General features: G+C 44.4%; 1 protein-coding gene across 1 annotated transcript in view; it reads right to left on the bottom strand.

Moving 5' to 3' along the window:
- The window catches only part of HDHD2 (haloacid dehalogenase like hydrolase domain containing 2), a 361,944-nt gene that overhangs the window by 23,370 nt on the left and 317,534 nt on the right, over window positions 1-21,040 (bottom strand). The window lies entirely within an intron of this gene.

Below are 21,040 nucleotides of genomic sequence, written 5' to 3' on the forward strand. Positions count from 1 at the left end.
CATGGATCCCTCGTGTCCATGGAGCCCGTGGAGCCCTGTGGATCCCTCGTGGCCATGGATCCCTCGCCTCCACATGGGTTCCTCGGAGCCCCTTGGGTCCATCGGATCCGTGGGTCCCCCGGGTCCATGGATCCCTCGGAGCCCCGTGGTTTCCTCAGGTCCGTGGGTCCTTCGGAGCGCCGTGGATCTCCCAGGTCCATGGATCTCTCGGAGCCCCATGGTCCTCACAGCGCAGGCTGTGATGTGGGCAGCTCCGCTCGCCATGCAGCAAGTGGCCTTTGGATTGGAGCGGGAGTAAGGCTCATCCTCATCCTCCTCCTCCTCCGTCGGTGACGTGGTAACGTGGTGTCTGCTGGCAGCAGGGAGACACTGCCCGGCATGGGGCAGCCCCGTGGCCATCCCTCATCAGCAACCCAACACAAGTAGAGATTAATAAAAAAACATAAACACTGCACATGAAAAAATACATGAGTTTATACTTATATTTATCCTTATGGACAGCGGGGTTTTTCTGTGTGTTTTCTCAGCACATTGGTTTTCCTCCTGTCCTGACTGAGGTTTCTTGCAGGAAGTCAGCCCAGATCCCAGATGCTGTTTATCCAGCACATAATCCAAAGCACACTCCAAAAAAAAAAAAACAATTACCTTTTATAGCAGATTGATCACTGCTTCTCCAGTCAAATTACAAAATAACCACAACTGGAGCTCAGGGATACTGTATCCCCTGTTATAACTGCTGTAGTTACACACTTATCCCTGTACTGTAGTTACACAGTTATCCCAGTGTAGTTATTGATGCACAAATAGACATTTTTTCCCCTTTGCCTCTTTCAGTCCCATTGGCTGAAGGGGGAGATTTGCATAACCCTCCCTGATTTTATTTCCCCGTAATCTCACAGTACCCAAGCCCCTTAACTCGGATGGTTGGTGCTTTTATGACTCAATCAGGGCACAGTGATCTGCACGATCCCTTTGTGGTGTTGGTTATTGGAGCCCTCTGCTGCAATGGAGGCGACAGCTTTGTGCTCAGTGTGGTGGGGTGCAGAGACCCCATCTCGATTCCCTGCCCTGCCACAGACTTCTGACACAGTCTGGACAAATTATTCACCACCTGTCAATATTGCATCCCCATGCTCTGTGTGAAGATCAGCAGCAAGTGATGACCTGATACTTCAATTAATAAATTGTCATGAGTATGTAATCAATAGATGCTCAGACACCAAGTGAATCAGCTGAGAAGAAGCCCCACACCTCAGCTTCTTCTTGTGTTCATCTTTCCTTCCCAAAACACCCACTCTGGTACAGTCAGTGTCACAATATTGTACATCTTAATAGTCACTACTATTAAATAACATCACATTTTAATACTGGAATAAAGCACCCCGCCACCAGAACCACAATTTACAATTTACTCACAAAATTACTGCTATTGTACAATTGAGATAGGGAATCAAGGATGTTCATCAGAGTTCTGTCATCTGGTCAAAAGTGTCATTTCAGCCTCAAAAAGGAATATAGTCTCAATTCAGGGTAATGACTAAAACATCTCTTGCAGTTGCAGTGAGCTCAATATTTTTGAAGCCTGTACTGAAGTGTTTACTTACATGAAAACTCATTGTTTTTCCCAGATGCTTTGGTTCTGAAAACTCTCTTGTGTATGATTAACTTCATAAGCCAGCGGTTAGAGGGAACACTTGAGTGTAGTGGCACATGTGAGCACACACTTGCAGGCTCAGGAGCTCCAGCACAGCTTCTCTATTTCTCATCTAGGTTTTAAAATTTGCTATAACTGCAAAACTTCTAAAACCCACCATTTTAACATTTTGAAATGGAGCCATTTCTAGTTGCCCGGTTCCCACTCCCCCTTTCTGCCCCAAATTTGCAGGGCTTTATAACTCAAAAAACCTTTTTCTATCTGTAAATAGCAAAACAAAAAATAAAAAAGCTCTTCTTGAATGATTATATCAAACTCCATACAGGCAGGGAAAGTCAATATTGGCCTGAAAAATTTAATCCCAAAGGTCACTACGAATTTTTAAGAAGTTCTGAGTGGTGACATGTGATGGTCTCACAAACAGAGCTGTCTTTTGTCCTCAGACATAACTTAGGGCATTCTGGCAGTGATTCTATAATTAAATACAGATGATTATGGGGCTCACTAACACAGATATCTTATAATCACCATGATCAAGTAGCATTTCCTGGGCTACCTCCTTACGGTACACAAGCTATAAATAAATAAATGCTAACCTCAGTGAAGAGCTAATGCTTAGAGTTATGGCCCTGAAAAAAAAACCCGAGGTTTTTGCAATAAGTACACAAGTTATGGCTTAGTATTTTTACCCATAATTAAGATGTATTTCAAAAGAGCAGCTGCCATCAAGCTGACATAAACTTGACATGATTTTCCCCTTAATGAAATCCATCATGGCAACTTAGCAACCACAGGAGTCTTATCTCTGAATCATGTTACGTGGTTGAAGGAAAAACCAGATAAAGTTGCTTGCATTAGAAGGAAAGGGGCTTTTTTTTTAATTTCATTAAGGTGTCGTGTTTCAGTACAGTAAATTCCCCTGGTGTCATCTGCAGGGTGCATTCAATCACCATAAAGGAGAGTTTTAAACCACCTTACAGATGTCAAAGGATTAAACTTCAGGCTGGTGAAGTATTGTGAAGGCACTGGTGTTTTTCACTCTCAGTTTCTCGTTCAATATCTTCAGGCAGAGCACATCTGCCTGGGTCTCACTGTCCCCTACACTTAATGAGAACCCAGCTTGCTGCATGGGGGATTTTGGAGTTAACTGAGTTTAATCCTGATGAGAAAATACCAGGACAAAGGAAAACCTATGACTTCAGGTCATATACCCTTCGCCTCACTTGCCACCATCTTCTGACTTTATTTTCTGAACTGGCTTTAACCATTTCCTCCTTTGGGCACTGTACATACCCAGATACACATCAGTGAGAAAATTTTGGGGGCCCAGAAAAGTCTGGAAATTGGGCCCAACGATCCCAAGAAGTGAAGAAATACATTTTGTTGGTGGCAGATTTTTTACCAACTCCTACTATGATTAACTTCATTAACTGAAATACTTTGCGTAGGTGAAAAAAATTAGGTTCTGTGTCTCGGCCAGGTACTATAAATAAATCCAATAGCTAAATTTCACAGTTAGACTAAAGCCTTTGTCATCCCTCACTCATCGCACCTATAGCACTGTCGAAGGGCTGTAAAGTTAATGGTGCATCCGACTGATGCAACACGTCCCTGGTAAGCACAAATTGAGTGACTGGTTTAATATCCAGATGGTTTTTTTTTTTTTAAACCACCAAAGCTGGGAATGCAGTAAGATTCTGTACATGTGGGAGAATGTGTGTCTGGTGCTCACCTGTCAGCAGCTGTGCACAGAAAAGATCCTTTCCTTATCCGTGACTCATGGGTCACCCCTGCCCTTGCTTGTTTGAGAGCAGCCATCGCTCCAAAAACACAGCCTGACAGCCTTCCTGGGATTTGAGAGGACATTAATAGGGCTTCATGCACAAAAGGACTGCCTGGGGATTGAGGAACAAGATGGAAAACCATACACAACTCTGGATTTACACCTAAATTTATCGATGCTGTTTCCCTAAGTTACCTGACTCGGTAACCATAACAGCCTTTAAGTGTCATTTGTTGCCTGGTTCTCTCTCTCTCACAGACACAGAAACAGACACACACACACACACATGCTGTTCCTTATCTTGCCACCACCAAGAGTACAGAATGGCCATAGAATCAGGGAACGGTTTGAGCTGGAGGGGAGCTTAAAGATCATCTCTGTGGCACGACATCGTTCCATTATTATTGGCACTGTTTGTCTTGTTTTTGCACTGGAATACACCAGTCCAGACCCAAATCCTGTCATGCTCGGTGCCATGCAGATATTTTTCAGAGGCAGGCATAGGGATTTTCCAATCCATGTCTGAGATGGAAGACAGTGGATACCTAAAGCAGGCCAACGTGGGGAGCGGGGCAGCAAGGAAACAAATGGATTTTTTTCAGGGAATTACAAGTCTGTGCTTAGCCCTGCCTCACCGCTGACAGACGGGCAGGATTTTCTCCTCTCAGGCATGGAGGCAGCAGAGAGTCTTAGGGAGGGATTTAGAGGATGGGGAAACAGCTCCATGAATTTTGAAAGGTGGGGGATTTAGTCTCTGTGCAGTGAGCAGCATGAAGAAAAGGCAGGGGGATTAAAGAGAGCGAAGAGCAGGGTGTCTGAGGCTGCTGCAGCAGCAGAGGACAGGCAGGAGCAGCTCACTACATGGAAAGAGGGAGGGAGACCCAGGGGGCACAAACTCCTGCAGGCACAGAGTTGGTGTTTGCCACCAGGGATCCACCAGGCATGGGTTTGTTTTCCTGTTGGACCAGGGAAAATGGTGCCAGTGGAAACATTCTGAGTGGGACTACATCCAACATCAAAGGACCAGGGACGGCTGCAGCTTTGGAATCAGGCCTGGCTTCCACCTCAGCTAACATAAAAGTCACTCAATGAGCCCTTTTGGGGACAAGCACGAGGAGCCGCAGTGGTGGCTGAAGTCTGATCCCGTTTGTGGCACAGATTTTCCCTCAGGGTTATGAAATGTGGATTTGGTGAGGTGGCCTCACCTGCCTGTGCCTGCCCCAAGTCTCTCTTTTGATAAGTGTTATGTAGAGGAGGTGACATGAGGATTTTGGTGTCCTGGTGTGTCCCAGTGGGGCCAGGCCTTCCACCAGCAGCTTCCCCAGGGGACGGTGGCCCCATCCAAGCCTGGAGAAAGAGGAATCTCACAGGCTGCAGCCCAGGGGCTCCCAAAGCAGCTAGCAAAGGGCACGAAGCTGGAACAGGCTGGCCAGATCCAGGGATCACACTGATCCCCCTTGGAGCCAGATCCCAGCCCAGCCTGATCCCTGGAGCCACCCCCTGAACGAGGAGGACAGCCAGGCGAGCTGGTGTCACACCAGACGTCATCAGTGCCCCAAAAGCACTCAGCTTAGAGATGAATAGATGGTCTCTCTCTCCAGGCTGTAAAAGTGGGTGGGTGAAAACCAAATCACAGCCCTGAGGCTCTGCAGGCTGCATCCTGTCCAATAATGCCAGCGTTAGCAGGCTGGAGTAATGCAGATAATAGGGAGCCATGTGTGCACAAGGTTAGGTCTCAGCATAAGGCCTGGGATTCTGAGTGAGTCAGAGGCATTGGGAAATCTTTGTAAAAATAACCAGAATTTCCCCTCCTGTGTTTTTTCCCCATGACTCACCCCGCAGAAGAGAGGCAATATGAAAAAGACGTAAATCTCTGCAGTAAATTTTTAACACAACAGCGTCACAGAGAAAAGGTACGTGTGTCTGTGCTTTTTCTCCACTTCCATTAAAAAACTCAATTTTCCTGCATTTTCTAATACTTTTGTGGTATGAGTTCACAGTCCAGCACTTTGGTGGAGAAAATGGAGTGCAGCATGTCAGTCCATCCTCTCAGCTAGCACACATCCCCTGAGTCCTTTATCCCCTTTTCTCTCCAGAAGGAAGCTGCAAATGGAAGAAGCTGCGGGCTGTCATTGTTCTGGTGCTGAATTGGGGGATGCTGTCAAAGGAGGAGCATCAAAAATGGAAATTGTCTCTTCAGAGATGGCAGACTGTGGCTGGGCACGCATTTTGCTTGTAAGAAGTGTAATTTATGCACATTGGGCCAGTCAAATCCACTGTTGAAATCCTGTCAGAGCTGCAGTTTGCCACCATAACTTTTTCCACCACCACAGGTGTTCTGAGGTCTTTGGAGGAATAATTCGATGTGCAACGCCTGGCACAACAGAAATGGAGGAAATACAAATAACTGGGTGTCTGATCAGCATGAGGAGCTGTTGAAGCCAAGTCAGTTAATAACAGAATGTAATTTATGGCAGCACAGAACTGATAGCTGGGGCAGAGCTGATTTAATTAATCATGGAGGTGACATATTCCTTTTTTCCTTAATCTCCTGCCCTTTATAAAACCACATCCTGTGACCTCGTCACCCTGCTTCATTTGGCTAGATGCATTCAAACTAAAACTGAACAATTTTTTTTTTGCTTGAAGAGACTCCTCAAAACATATGATTTACCCTCTCTTTATAGAAATAGATGCCACTAGGAAATTGCCTCTTTTAGTGAGTTCAGGTGATTGAAAACAATGAGAATTTTGGCATTAGTGAGGAATCAGGGGTTTGGGTGTCTTGATTCTCCTCTATAAAATTTAAATGCATATCTATAAAATTACACCTATATATGTATAAATCTATATATCTATACATGGAGGTATGCAGATACAGATATAGGTATGGATATAGATAAAGGTATAGATATAGATACAGATATAGATATAGATATAGATATAGATATAGATATAGATATAGATATACACACTTAGGTATAGATATACATAAAGGTATGGATATAGACATATATACATGCACATAGGTATAGATATATAAACATATATATATATATACACATAGGTATAGATATAGATACAGATACGGATGATATAGATATAGATGATATAGATGTAGATATAGATATAGATCTATACACACACACACATATATATACATACACACATAGGTACAGATATAGATATAGACATATATATATATATATATAGTATATAAAATGTGTGTATATATATATATACATATACATATATATACATATACACACACATATATATATATATATATATGTATATATGTATATATATATATATATATATGGAGGTGGGGACAATTTGGACCAGATATAAAGCAAACCCAATGTCATTGCCCCAAATTGCTATTACCAAGCACCCAGCCTGGTGATTCTCCAGCCACTGCTTTCCCATCCATCTCCAGGCTGAGGAAGGAGCCTGGGAAGACCCCAGGAAGCCCCACTAGGGCTTGGCAGGCTGATGATGGCTCTTGGCTGGAGCAGGAATTCATCCCTGCACACATTCCCATGGCAAGCCTGGTTTCCCTCTCCTGCCCTGACACTCACCTCCGGAGAACGCTTACTGCCATGCTGATGGCAACCAGCAGCAGGAGGCCTCCACTGAGAGACACCATGACAATGGCATAGGTGGAGGGTGGCGAGCCTTGAAGAGAAACCACAGGTGAGTTTTGCCGACAAACAGCTTCAGGGAACGCAGCCTCCTGTGAAATCACAGGTTGCTACAGGCTGAAAATACTGACAGTCCTCCTGCTCAAACCATGAGGGGAAGGGGGTGACCAGCTCTGTATTAGAGGGGTGTTTCTGGAACCAGTTTTTCTTCAAAATCTCACAGCTCCGTTAAATAACTTATGTGTAATAACTTGTGTGCCTTTATCTACCAAAGAGCAAATCAAAACTGCTTTTCAGGACTGAGAGTGAAAGGCAGCCCTGTGGATTTCTGGGTGGGAAAATCTGCCCTGCACTGTTAGACCAAAAGGCATTTCATATATTATCCACCCATTTATATTAAAGCAGGATCCTGAACCTTACTGCCTGTCTCGCCAGCATTTTCCATCCACTTCCACCCTTTTCAATCTGTTTCTGTCCTTTTTTTACTCTTCTATATAATTCCAAACTTAAAGAAATGAACAGTGGCTTGCATCCATGCCTCCAAGGCTCCCACTCTTTTCTGCTGCAGCTCCTCCCTTCAGCTCCACCATTCTTCCCACCCTAAACCCCAACAGAATCATGTCTAACATGTGTGTCTGATTCATCCACTCCTTCTGAGCCCACTCAACACCCTGTATCCGTAACCTGACAGACTTGGTAACACACTCAGCAGTGCCACCATGCTGCAAAACTGATTTTAAATGCTGATGGAAACAAACAGGAGAGTAAAACACCTTCTTCCTGGACGACCACAGAGTTGTACAAATCATCGTCACCAGCATGGGCCATCCTGAAAAATTAGGCAAAGAGACAATCAGATCCCAGCCTAATGTTCAAAACCAGCACATTTAGTTCAGATTTCTTCATTACACCTGAGTGTTTCACTATCTCTAATGTGAATTATCTTTAACTGGAGATTAAAGCAAGGGGATAGATCCAAAAGACAGAGGTTAATCCAACTCAAAAACCCTGAATGCTTCTGTTAAGGCTTCCACTGTCTTGAGTTTGACTTCATTTTTCTCCATGGCTTCTAATCTTTATAGAATCACAGAATCCCAGGATGGTTTGGGTTGCAAGGGACCTTAGAGCCCATCCAGTGCCACCCCCTGCCATGGGCAGGGACACCTTCCACTGTCCCAGGCTGCTCCCAGCCCTGTCCAGCCTGGCCTGGGGCACTGCCTGGAATGGAATTTTGGCATGGACAAACAATCCAACAACACCAACAACACGCTCTGACCCATCTAGCTGATACTTTTATCTAATCCTGGCCAATTTGCCCCAGGACACAGAGCCTTTTCTTTTACTGATTCCAGAAGCTGTAGCTAAGTGATCTGCCCAGGCTTTGCCTCTTGTCCATCAGTGCATGTGAGTAAAATGAAATGTCAGCCCAGAATCTGCTCTAGATGTTGTGTGAAGATTCCCCTGGAGAAATTCTCCCTCTCCCCAGGGAGAGCTGGGTGGGCTGAGTGTTACTGAGAATGGAAAATCAACTTTCTTACTAGAGAGTCCTCCAACCCCCCAAGACACCAAATCTTTTTGTCCCATCTGTAAGATGTCCTAAGGAAAACCTCAGTGTCACCCTTGTGCTTAAAAAGAAATCAAGAAAATACACCAAGGAAATTAGAATCTAAAGCAGAATTTGATTACAAATTTGTGGATTACCTTGTGACTGCTGAAGATCCTTGTGTCAGCATCACACTGCTCAAACCTCGCCTGAAAGTAAAGCTGGTCCGAAGGGTTTCAGACTAATTGCTCACTTCATTTGCCTCTGTTGATTGCTTCCTTCTCTCCGTGGCTTTTATAGGGCAGGGTAATCTCTTCCGTGTTTAGACAATCAATAAAGTGTGGAGGTGGATCAAACAGAGGCTTTACTCACCATCCTTTGGATAAGCAATTATTTCCACAGCCTTTCTGGTGGAGCAGGAGGCTCCACCCTGGGGCCTGACAGGGCTCCCACAGGGCAGGGGACCCCTCTGATGTGCATGAACCCCTCCAGCAAAGCCACCCCTGTGGCTGTCTTGGATGGCTTGAGCCCCGGCCCAGGGGGCTCAGAGACCTTGGCGCAGAGCCCAAGACATCTGTGACTTTGATTTTGACCCATGGAAAAAGAAATTACCAACCTTTACTTGAAGAATTACAAGCCAAGAGAGTTTGAGTAGAATGATAGTGAATTTATCACGGGGTGAAAAGCAGATTTTTGGGGTTTTTAGAATAGGGGTGCAGGAGGCAAGTTGGAGGAATCTGGGCCTGTCCAGCCTTTCTCCTTCTTCTTCTTCTTCTTAGCCTCCATCTTCTGCTGTGATGTTTTTGGATTGGTTTAAGGTAGAAACTCACTGTCTAACATAGGTGATAGGTATTGGGAAGTTATGGTAAATATTATACACGTAGTTTTTAGTATAAAAAGATAACACCACATCTGTGGTGGGCAGTGTGCCTCAACCTGGCCTGCGAGACAGACCTCGGTGGGTTGGAGAAAGAATTTTATTGATAAACAATAAACAACAAGAGGAGAGGAGAGGAGAGGAGAGGAGAGGAGAGGAGAGGAGAGGAGAGGAGAGGAGAGGAGAGGAGAGGAGAGGAGAGGAGAGGAGAGGAGAGGAGAGGAGAGGAGAGGAGAGGAGAGGAGAGGAGAGGAGAGGAGAGGAGAGGAGAGGAGAGGAGAGGAGAGGAGAGGAGAGGAGAGGAGAGGAGAGGAGAGGAGAGGAGAGGAGAGGAGAGGAGAGGAGAGGAGAGGAGAGGAGAGGAGAGGAGAGGAGAGGAGAGGAGAGGAGAGGAGAGGAGAGGAGAGGAGAGGAGAGGAGAGGAGAGGAGAGGAGAGGAGAGGAGAGGAGAGGAGAGGAGAGGAGAGCTCTGGCTCCTTCTTCAACCACCAGGCTGGGAAAAGAGACTTTCTAACACATCTCGGGGTCACTCTGAGCAGCAGAATTCCCGAGACCTTCCCATGCCTCAGTGAGGGAGGCAGACCTGCCCAGCTCTGGGCCTCGCTGTGCCCTGCAGGAGCCCCGTTCCCTGTGCCAGGCTGGGGCTGAGCTGGCAGCTGCCCCGAGTTATCTCCGCAGAGGCTGCGGCTGCCTCTGCTCTGTGGGCACAGAAGGAGTGGTGCTCCAGGGCGGAGACCCTTCCTTCGTTAATGCAGGCACAAAGAAAACATTAATGAAAGCCGTATTGGCAGGTATTTCAAAACAATGGAGATAGACTGGTTTTTCTGCTGTGCCTAGACAAACAGGGGCACAGCAAGTCCAGCTCCTCTCACGTCACGGTAACAAACAGGACCCAAGCACCTCTCTGAGTCCCCTGGAGATTGTTTGGAAGGGTTTCAGGCATCCACAGTCTGGAGAATTCTAAAGAATTCACCATCAACTAAAAGTCTATTTGACCACAACTATGAATTTTCCTCTGTGGCTCAAGAAAACAGCGAATTAACAACATTAAATGGATTTTACAGAGAGGTGAACAGCAAAGAGCAGGCTTGCAGACATATGTAGATATTTTTTCTGTTTAAGCCACAAATCCACTCTGTATTTTGTGTCATCCAGAGAGGAGGACGCTTGGTCTGTATGAGCCTTCTCTCCCTTCTGCAGGGAATCACCGGACTTGAGTTTGGCTTTGAGCCTGAACAAGCCACAAAAGAGCTCCTGGACAGGCAGGACTTTGTATTCAGGCAGGTGCCAGCACTTTCCTTCTTTATCAAGCAAAGGGAAAGATCAAATCAGAGCTGAGATTGCTTTGTGGAACCCATTTGTGATTTTTGAGTCTGATCCAAAGGTCACTGAAGTTAATGGGAATCTCTGCTGATTTCTCTGGTATCCAGATCAGTGTTTCTAAAGAAAAAGCTGCTAAATACGCAGCAGACCTCACCCTTGAAAGCCTCTGACCATCTGCATGGTGGATCCACATGTCTTGTGCATGCCCAGTGTGAAGATGTGGTGGAAGCAACTGGGACGTGTTCTTCTCTTGGGAATAGAAATTCACTTTTATTGAACTTTCAGAGACAATAAGGGGAAAAAAAAGCAATGGATGCTATCAATATTCCTGAAGGCGAATAGTCTTATTTTTTAAAAAAATTAATATGCGAATAAATATCCTTTTTTTTTTCTTTTTTATCCTGGTGGCGCCTGACCCCAAGCTCAGTTTTGTGGCGAAGCTCGAGATCACAGCGCGGGGAGCTGCGGTGGAGGAGGAACACCTTATCTCACGTGGCTTGGGTGCAGATCCAGCCCTGAGAGCTGCCAGCACAGATAACAGCAGCCCCAGGGAGAGCAGGAGAGGCAGCCAAGTGTGCTCAAGGCCACAGAGGCACACACCACAGGTCGCCAGGATGAGGGCTGGGTGCAAGGACAGAGCTCCTCTGCACCACTGCAGGTCCTTAACCTGCTCTGGGATTTAATAGTGAATGCTTGGCTACCACTCTGGGGACCAAAAATTTCACCTATGAGGGTGTGCATCAAGGATAATATTACTGTAATGAAGAAAAACGTCCTCTCAAATTTGTACTGAATAATCCAAGGCAGCTGGGTAAAACAGTGTCAGAATGCATTTAGAATTACAGAATCACAGAATCATATGGGTTGGAAGGGATCTTAAAGCTCATCTTGCTCCAGCCCCCTGCCATGCTCATCTGGGCATAAACTCCAAGGACAAACCTGCTGGAGGAAAGGAAAGCTATAGGAGGTGATAGGAAAACAGAGATATGTCCTACAGGAGCTCTCCCAAGAGCTTTTCTGAGCAGAGTGATTCTGCTTTAAAAGCCAGCAGGGTGAAAGTTTTATCATAGAGGCTCAGAGAAAACACTTCACTTTGTTTTTGTTAATTCCTCAGTGATACACTCTGAAAAACACAGGTTTTCTGAGGAGGAGCTATTTTTTGTACAATTTTTTGGTATAAATCTTTTGTAAATTTTTTTGTATAAATTGCAAAATTTATACCAAATTTTGGCACAGTTGCCTCGAGGTTTTACACCACATAAAAATTATGGAATAGGAAAAATAACCCCAAGGAAATCTGAACTCTAAAAGGCACTGGGACTTACTTAATCAGTATTTCAAAAGAAAAGGTGTAGCAATTTTTTTTTTTTTTTTGCTATTAATAAGCAAGGCCTTATCCTGCTTGCCATACCCAGCTCAGACAAAACTTCTTGATCTTTACTCTAACACCTTGAAGAAACCTATTCTGTCAGAGATACCTTCTTTAATAACCATCAAGGTATTTATTCCAAGGTATTTATGTGATCAATCTCAAAAGCAGTAAATGGTCATATGTGCTGTCTGCTTCAGAAAACTTGTTAATGACTCACAAGGCCAGGCTGGACGTGGCTGGGAGCAGCATAAACCAGTAGAAAATGTCTTTGCTTATGGCAGGGGGTGGAACTGGATGAGCTTTAAGATCCCTTCCAACCCAAACCAGTCCAGAATTGTGCAGATTGCACCTTCCATTTTACAGCGAGGTCAGCAAAAAGGCAGAAAGGGTCTTTGAGAGAGATGGCTTGAAGGCACATGAAATTTTGGCCCTGAGAGAAGCCCTGTTCCCATTTCCTGGAATAAGGGAAAGCACATATCTTCATGCTTTTGCTTGGTGCACTTCTCCACCAACAAAAACAGCCGTGCTAAATCGTGTCAGAAGCCAACACTGCCAGCCCTGGGTCCCGGAGAAGCACCAGCACACCTGGAGCACAGAGCCCACCTGGGAGGTGTTGTGGGCAGCTCATGGACACACAGCTGTGGGGTAACAAGCAATACTCTCATTCCACTTGGAAATTCAACCCACAGCTCAGTGTGCAGTGGGTTTTGCCATACTCAGGGGATTTTGGTGTCCAGAAGGTGTCCCCAAACTGTGGGGCTGCTGTTCCCCTTTGCCTCTGCTGTGGTAGCGGCTGTGGAGGCGATGTTTGGTCTCTTACGCAGGTTTCCTCAAGGTTTTGACAAGCTGCACGTCACACGTCAGAAAAGCTGAGTGTTTGCTTTCCACACCAACACGTCATTCATGTTGTGCTAAGGGCAGCAGCAGGGCTGCTCTGTGTGTGAGCAAATTAACAGTGGCTGGGAGAGTCCCCACGGGGCCCTGGGGAGCTGCAGCCACATCCACGGCACTGCCACCTTCCAGCTCAGGCTGGCAACATCCAAAGTGTCACCAAAATTTTATGTGACCCCCCCAGCCACGCTGGGATGGGCTCCAACACAGCCCTGCCAAGGCACTGCAGAGAGGCAGCTGAGCGCAAATCAATTTGTGCAGACACAGGGTATGCGTGCTGCAAATACAACCATACCAGCTCCTGGGAAAATCTCCCAGTATCCTTTTTGTTTTAAACTTTTATTTGTGGTGGAAAGGTTGAGTTGGTGAAACACAACAGTGTTTAATGGGATCCTTTTCACTTTAATGTGTACAAGCTTTGCCACAAGAGGAAAGCAAACAAAAAGCGACTGGTGATTAGGAGCTTTCATGGATATTTACCAAAGTGATTTGTTTAGGTGGAGGCCTTCCTTTATTTGTTTTCTAGAATCACGTTCTTGACCTTTATCAGTGTGAGGAATTATTTTTTAATTCAAAACACCTCATTCGTGCTTAGTTCTGAGATACATGTTCCATCACAGCCTTTGCCATTGTGGTCTGTGAATCAGCTACCAACCAGGCAAATGGTGCTTCCATTTCCTGATGGGCATAAATAACCAAGTGGAAATTGGACATTTCCAGTCTGAGTGCTCAGTTTGAAGTGCATTTGTAGCCTGTTAATTCGTGTGAGCCGTGCATTTAATGCACAGCTGCACAACTGCACCAGCACACACAGCTGGGCTCTGGAAAGGCCCTGGGGAACATGACAGCCTGAGCTGGGAGCAGAAAACAAATAAATCTGCTTTGGGTGCTTTGTGTCTGCTCCAGGGCCTGGTTCTCAAATGGTGAGGGACAGCCAGGGCTGCTCTGCACGCCTGACCACATCCAGGAGCTCTGGCACTCAGAAGCCATTAGGAAGGCAATTTCTTATTGAGCAGCAGTGTTGCTTTATGTCTGGGCAAAACTTTTGATCTATAGTGGTGAGAGATTTTACCACCACCCTGCAGCTGGGTTCATTCATCACAGAAAGCAGCACAGTGTCGCTCTGTGCAATAATCTGCAGAGTATCCTGTACCCTGAGTATTCCCAAGTGCAGCTAGTTCTGCATCTCATAAAGGACGCAGGACATGATTTGGAAAAGAAACAGAAGGACTACAGAGCTATGGGGCTGCTCATGTTGGAGAGATGACTACAACTTAATCTGGAAAAAAGCCAAAAAGGCTTGATAGATGCCTATGAAATCATGTCAGACATGAGGAAAATGGACAGGGATGGCCAGTAGTCAACAATTTGTCTCATCCAGTACAAGAAGCCCAGGGCATAAAATGAGGCTAAATTTGGCAGCTCCAATGATCAGAAGCTGGTTTTCTCTTTTTTCCCCCACAAGCTGTATTTAAGCAGTGGAGTTTATTGCCACAGGATGCTGTAATCTGCTAAAACTGTGCCTGGGTCTTAAAAAAAATCACTGGTTGTGTTCATGGAAGAAAAAAAAATATCCATTGAGGGTTACTAAAAGCAAGACATCATAAGCAGTAAATCATTAGTAGCTAAAACAATATTCTGGGAACATATCTCTAATTGCTGGTGTGCTTTCACAGAGTATCTGATTTCCTCTGTTCCTGGGAACAGGCTACTGGGACAGGTGAAAACTTGAGCTGCGCTGGCCCAGTTTTCTGGTGGTTTTGCTGGTTTTGTTTGTTTTGTATTTATTTTTTTTTTCCCACGCCACAAAAGCCATAATTCTGTTGGTTCCGTGAGTCCTGTCAGCTCACCTAACTCCAGAGCAAACTGTGCAGGGCAGGGCAGGGCAGGAAAACAGGCTGTGCCCTTCCTGCCCTGCCTGCCAGCCCTGCCAGCTGCACCAAGGAACTGCGAAGCCAGGTGAGCTAATCTCACAGGAATTTGCTGGGAATATTGAGAGAGATTTAATCTCACAGGAATTTGCTGGGAATATTGAGAGAGATTTAATCTCACAGGAATTTGCTGGGAATATTGAGAGAGATTTAATCTCACAGGAATTTGCTGGGAATATTGAGAGAGATTTAATCTCACAGGAATTTGCTGGGAATATTGAGAGATTTAATCTCACAGGAATTTGCTGGGAATACTGGGAGAGATTTAATCTCACAGGAATTTGCTGGGAATATTGGGAGAGATTTAATCTCACAGGAATTTGCTGGGAATGTTGAGAGAGATTTAATCTCACAGGAATTTGCTGGGAATATTGAGAGAGATTTAATCTCACAGGAATTTGCTGGGAATATTGGGAGAGATTTAATCTCACAGGAATTTGCTGGGAATATTGAGAGATTTAATCTCACAGGAATTTGCTGGGAATACTGGGAGAAATTTAATCTCACAGGAATTTGCTGGGAATGTTGGGAGAGATTTAATCTCACAGGAATTTGCTGGGAATATTGAGAGAGATTTAATCTCACAGGAATTTGCTGGGAATATTGAGAGATTTAATCTCACAGGAATTTGCTGGGAATACTGGGAGAGATTTAATCTCACAGGAATTTGCTGGGAATATTGAGAGAGATTTAATCTCACAGGAATTTGCTGGGAATATTGAGAGAGATTTAATCTCACAGGAATTTGCTGGGAATATTGGGAGAGATTTAATCTCACAGAAATTTGCTGGGAATATTGAGAGATTTAATCTCACAGGAATTTGCTGGGAATGTTGAGAGAGATTTAATCTCACAGGAATTTGCTGGGAATGTTGAGAGAGATTTAATCTCACAGGAATTTGCTGGGAATATTGAGAGATTTAATCTCACAGGAATTTGCTGGGAATACTGGGAGAGATTTAATCTCACAGGAATTTGCTGGGAATATTGGGAGAGATTTAATCTCACAGGAATTTGCTGGGAATATTGGGAGAGATTTAATCTCACAGGAATTTGCTGGGAATGTTGAGAGAGATTTAATCTCACAGGAATTTGCTGGGAATATTGAGAGAGATTTAATCTCACAGGAATTTGCTGGGAATATTGGGAGAGATTTAATCTCACAGGAATTTGCTGGGAATATTGAGAGATTTAATCTCACAGGAATTTGCTGGGAATATTGAGAGATTTAATCTCACAGGAATTTGCTGGGAATACTGGGAGAGATTTAATCTCACAGGAATTTGCTGGGAATATTGGGAGAGATTTAATCTCACAGGAATTTGCTGGGAATATTGGGAGAGATTTAATCTCACAGGAATTTGCTGGGAATGTTGAGAGAGATTTAATCTCACAGGAATTTGCTGGGAATATTGGGAGAGATTTAATCTCACAGGAATTTGCTGGGAATATTGGGAGAGATTTAATCTCACAGGAATTTGCTGGGAATACTGGGAGAGATTTAATCTCACAGGAATTTGCTGGGAATATTGAGAGAGATTTAATCTCACAGGAATTTGCTGGGAATACTGGGAGAGATTTAATCTCACAGGAATTTGCTGGGAATATTGAGAGAGATTTAATCTCACAGGAATTTGCTGGGAATATTGAGAGAGATTTAATCTCACAGGAATTTGCTGGGAATATTGGGAGAGATTTAATCTCACAGGAATTTGCTGGGAATATTGAGAGATTTAATCTCACAGGAATTTGCTGGGAATGTTGAGAGAGATTTAATCTCACAGGAATTTGCTGGGAATGTTGAGAGAGATTTAATCTCACAGGAATTTGCTGGGAATATTGAGAGATTTAATCTCACAGGAATTTGCTGGGAATACTGGGAGAGATTTAATCTCACAGGAATTTGCTGGGAATATTGGGAGAGATTTAATCTCACAGGAATTTGCTGGGAATATTGGGAGAGATTTAATCTCACAGGAATTTGCTGGGAATGTTGAGAGAGATTTAATCTCACAGGAATTTGCTGGGAATATTGAGAGAGATTTAATCTCACAGGAATTTGCTGGGAATATTGGGAGAGATTTAATCTCACAGGAATTTGCTGGGAATATTGAGAGATTTAATCTCACAGGAATTTGCTGGGAATATTGAGAGATTTAATCTCACAGGAATTTGCTGGGAATACTGGGAGAGATTTAATCTCACAGGAATTTGCTGGGAATATTGGGAGAGATTTAATCTCACAGGAATTTGCTGGGAATATTGGGAGAGATTTAATCTCACAGGAATTTGCTGGGAATGTTGAGAGAGATTTAATCTCACAGGAATTTGCTGGGAATATTGGGAGAGATTTAATCTCACAGGAATTTGCTGGGAATATTGGGAGAGATTTAATCTCACAGGAATTTGCTGGGAATACTGGGAGAGATTTAATCTCACAGGAATTTGCTGGGAATATTGAGAGAGATTTAATCTCACAGGAATTTGCTGGGAATACTGGGAGAGATTTAATCTCACAGGAATTTGCTGGGAATATTGAGAGAGATTTAATCTCACAGGAATTTGCTGGGAATATTGAGAGAGATTTAATCTCACAGGAATTTGCTGGGAATATTGGGAGAGATTTAATCTCACAGGAATTTGCTGGGAATATTGAGAGATTTAATCTCACAGGAATTTGCTGGGAATGTTGAGAGAGATTTAATCTCACAGGAATTTGCTGGGAATATTGAGAGAGATTTAATCTCACAGGAATTTGCTGGGAATATTGAGAGATTTAATCTCACAGGAATTTGCTGGGAATACTGGGAGAGATTTAATCTCACAGGAATTTGCTGGGAATACTGGGAGAGATTTAATCTCACAGGAATTTGCTGGGAATATTGGGAGATATTTAATGTCACAGGAATTTGCTGGGAATACTGAGGGAACAGCTCTGCTGGGCATGGCTGAAAACACTTTTGGGTGCTGGTGGTGCTGTCCTGGCATGGGAGATGCTTCGTGTTTGGGACCAATCCTTTCAGCAGGGAGGTGGATTCACTCAGGAAAGCCCTGACAACCAGGGTGGTGCAGGTCACCAAGGAAAGACCTGGGGGAATACGGGTGCAGTCTACAAAATCAACTGACGGCCTTTATTTCTGTGGATCCACAAGGCACGTCCTGAAATTGTACTAAATCTGCTTCTTCTGAGCATTTTCAAAATAACCAGAGGCAGAAATTTCCACCATGAAACTCTTCAGCATATTTTTTGTTAATTAAAATACTTCTAAAAAGGGGATAGATTTCCCAGTTGTTTTCTTCAGTGGACTAAGCATGGCATTAAATTACAGGGAAGCTCAACTATTATCTCATACTTTTCTTTTTTTTTTTTTTTATTATAGACTTTTTATCCACATGAATGATAAAGAAACTACAACAGAGTTAAATACCTTTTTTGATAACAGTGATTATATTCTTAATTACACTCAATATTAAATTGTAAAATATTTCCAGAGGAGTACAATCGTAATTCATACAGCAGGCAAAATACCAGAGGGGGGGGAAGGGACGAGGGAGAGGGGTGTGAGAATCTCCAGACTGCTTTTAAAAAGCACTGTGTATGGCTAACGCTGCTCCATCCGTCCGTCCGTCTGTCCACCCGTCCATCCAAACGTGGTTCTGGCCCATCTGGTGAGACGTTCATTCCCTTCAATAAAACAATCACTATTCCAAAGCAAAAGGTGAGCTGGCAGGTGTTGTCAGTGCCTGTGGCATTGAAAGGACCAGCAGTTCCTTTCACAGCTTATCTGCACGATTCAAAAGCATTTTTTTTTTCTCTATCAAGCTCAATAGTCCTTCTAAAAACACAAAGACTTAAACTTTGGTACCACCAAAAAAAAAAAAAAAAAAGAAAAATATCAAGGACAGGCATTTTTTTTTGTTGTTTTGTGTTTACTAATAAATGGCTGCTACATTCTATTTGACATGGTTGTCCATGATACTATGAGGTCACTTGTCCTTAGGTTCAGAGGAACCTGATTTTTTTTTATTTAGATCCCCAAACACTTCCATTTCACAGTCTATATACAAGTCAGGTTTCTGACTGGGTTATAACTTATAAGGTAACAGCTGCAAAAGCTCCTGTGCTTCTGGGAGTAGAAAAAAAAAAAAGAGAGGGAGAAAAAGAGAGAGAGAGAAAGTATTATAAACATTAGGCCAAAGTTTGAGACAGTGACAGAATTATGACATTTATTTACAACCCTTGGGAAAGGGACACACACGTGGGTCACCTGCTCTAGCAGCATCCCCTGAGACTTTGACACTTTGATCATGGTTATTGGGTTACTCTGTACTTACTCCTACTAATTTTATTTTTAAGAATCTGCTTCTTCTACAGCCCAGGCAAACCTCCATTATCTTTCCTATCAAGCCCTTCTTAGATACTCTCTCGAATACCTCTATTTTGTGCATTTCTGAGATCTCTGTGTATGAGCAGCTCTTCTTTTTCTAATTCCCCCCACTTCTCCTCGGGGATTTTTTTGGTGAACCCACAAGCCAGACTTTGTGGCATAACCCAGTGAGTACCTGTGGGTCCACGTGAAAATATTGTCAATAAAGATGCAGTGCAAACTTTAACTGACTGCAGTGCGATTAAACGCAGCCAGATCTGCTGTGGGGAGGAGCAGAGGGGCTCAGGGCAACAACTGAGGGGTTGCTCTGCCAAACAGAGAGTTGGAAACCCCTGGGAGCGCTGCGAGGGCAGGGATGTGCAAACACGAGGGCAGGGATGTGCAAACACCCTGTTTCCTCTTGAGGAGACTTTTCCGTCTTGGCACATCAAGGACACAAAACTGCTTCTGAAGAGCAGACCCGTGGTTCTCTGCCTGGCTGGCTCAGCTTAGCACTTAAGCAACAGCAAATCTCTTCCAAAAGCACCGGGGCTGCGTGGAGACATCCCCGACGTCCGCGGGGATGCGGGCAGAAGCAGCGTGAGGAGCGCATCCATCCCTCCCGCCCTCGCCAAAGGGGATGGATGCTCGCTGCCAGCACCGCCCCTGCAGGGACTGGGAGCTGCTGGAAGCCCGGTGATGGGAGCAAGCTGCTCCTCTCCTCCGATGCTGCCATCCTCAGGCAGATCTTTATTGGGCATCCAGCGCTGCAGATGCGGCACTGGGGCAGGACCTGCTGCTCCTGACCTGCTGTTTTTATTCGGGTTGTAAATGCTGCTGAGTTTGTTTTAAATCAGCGCTCAGATTGCTGACTGGAAAACGCTGGCAGTCAGTAGGGAAGTGTGCACAAAGCCAGAAGAGACCAGCTCGGTGCTCAGAATAATCTCCTTATCTCAGGGGCAGAGCTCTGGGCCACAGATCGTGGCTCTCTGGTTACTCTGTGCTTACTCCTACTGCTTTTGTTTTTAAGAATCTGCTTCTTCTACAGCCCAGGCAAACCTCCATCATCTCTCCTATCAAGCCCTTCTTAGATACCCTCTTGAACACCTCTGTTTTGTGCATTACTGAGATCTCTGTGTATGAGTAGCTCTTCTTTTTCTAATCCCCCTACTTCTCCTCAGAGATTTTTTTAGTGAATCCACAAGCCAGATTTTGTGGCATAACACAGCAGCAGGGCTACCAGCTTTTGGCATCTGTCTCCAATCCCTAATCTTCTTGTTTTACCAGGAAAAAACCCAAGAGAATATCATTTAAGTGTTAAAACTTCAGCACCCAAAACTGGAATCTCTCAGGCCACCGATGATGGGGGTGTTTCTACTAAATGAACCCTTCTAATTCACAGTCCTGAAAAATGTAGTGTTTGGTTTGGGAAGGCCCTGCACCTTGGAATAATTACCTTCTGTGAGACACTGAGCTTCAGAACCACAGTCAGGAGGTTCTGTGAGACTACCAAAATATGCTGATGCACTGCTTTTTCCTGGAGCTAAAGCAGTTCCATTAAGGGCAGAAAAACTCCTCCCTACATGGAGTGTGAACATTTTGTTTTTGCACTCTGAATGCCAAGGTATTTCCCTCCTTCCACTGAAGGTACATTG

The sequence above is a fragment of the Ammospiza nelsoni genome, chromosome Z (assembly GCF_027579445.1).
Source record: "Ammospiza nelsoni isolate bAmmNel1 chromosome Z, bAmmNel1.pri, whole genome shotgun sequence".
Lineage (NCBI taxonomy): Eukaryota > Metazoa > Chordata > Aves > Passeriformes > Passerellidae > Ammospiza > Ammospiza nelsoni.